The sequence below is a fragment of the Cucurbita pepo genome, chromosome 10 (genome assembly GCF_057944985.1).
Source record: "Cucurbita pepo subsp. pepo isolate OVF chromosome 10, ASM5794498v1, whole genome shotgun sequence".
NCBI classification, from domain to species: domain Eukaryota; kingdom Viridiplantae; phylum Streptophyta; class Magnoliopsida; order Cucurbitales; family Cucurbitaceae; genus Cucurbita; species Cucurbita pepo.
This window is the reverse complement of record NC_141807.1, coordinates 9712683-9713699: the sequence shown is the minus strand read 5'-3', so window position 1 is coordinate 9713699 and position 1017 is coordinate 9712683. Positions and strand designations below refer to the sequence as shown.

The window sequence follows — 1017 nt, the reverse complement described above, 5'->3', positions numbered from 1 at the left end:
AAAGTTATGCAACTTAGTCAACTTATGCTAGTTGGATAAAAAACGCTAATGTAGTGAACGTGGATCAAACGTTACCTTTAAATCTTCAATATGACGCTCTCCCTGAGCTATCCACGCTAATATTAAAATTGAAAATTCATAAGTAAAGGTATTTCCACTAATTCATTATATTTTAAACATAAATAATCACTAATTTTAGAAAGAATAGTCAAATTATGCAACATGAACAAAGTGCGGTGAACGTGGATCAAACACGTGACCTTCAGATCTTCAGTCTGACGCTCTCCCAACTGAGCTATCCCCGCAATCATTGGAAATAAAAATTCATCAGTAAAGGTATTTTCGCTGATTCATTGAGATTTTAAAAAGAAATAATGACTAATTTTTTATTGAATAGTCAGGTTTTGTAAAGTTTTAAGTAAAGGTATTTCCACTAATTAATTGAAATGTTAGAAAGAAATAATCACTAATTTTAGATTGAATAGTCAAATTATGCACCGTGAACCATGTGTGGTGAACATGGATCGAACACGAGACCTTTAGATCTTCAATCTAACGCTATCTCAACTGAGCTATCCACACTAACATTAAAAATGAAAATTCATCAGTAAAGGTTCGCTAATTCATTGAAATTTTAAATAGAAATAATCACTAATTTTTAATAAGATATTCAAGTTATCCAACTTGTATAAGGTGCGGTGAACTAGAACACGTTAGGTATTTTCGATAATTCATTGAGATTTCAGAAAGGAATAATGACTAATTTTAGATTGAATAGTCGGGTTATGCAACTAGAATCAGCTGCGGTGAACGTGGAGATCAAACACGTGACCTTCAAATCTTCAGTCTGACGCTCTCCCAACAGAGTTATCCCTGCTAATATTAAAAATGAAAATTCATAAGTAAAGGTATTTCCGCTAATTCATTATATTTAAAAAAGAAATAATCACTAATTTTAAATTGAATAAGCAAGTTATGTTTTTAGATTGTATAGTCAGGTAATAAACTTGTATTAAG

The 1017-nt window shown here is 31.0% G+C and overlaps 1 non-coding gene across 1 annotated transcript; it reads right to left on the bottom strand.

Annotated features, from left to right (window-relative positions):
- Positions 1 to 232: 232 nt before the first annotated feature.
- On the bottom strand, positions 233 to 305 carry TRNAF-GAA (transfer RNA phenylalanine (anticodon GAA)). The gene has a single exon. It is a non-coding gene; the product is annotated as a tRNA-Phe (tRNA).
- Positions 306 to 1017: the final 712 nt, after the last annotated feature.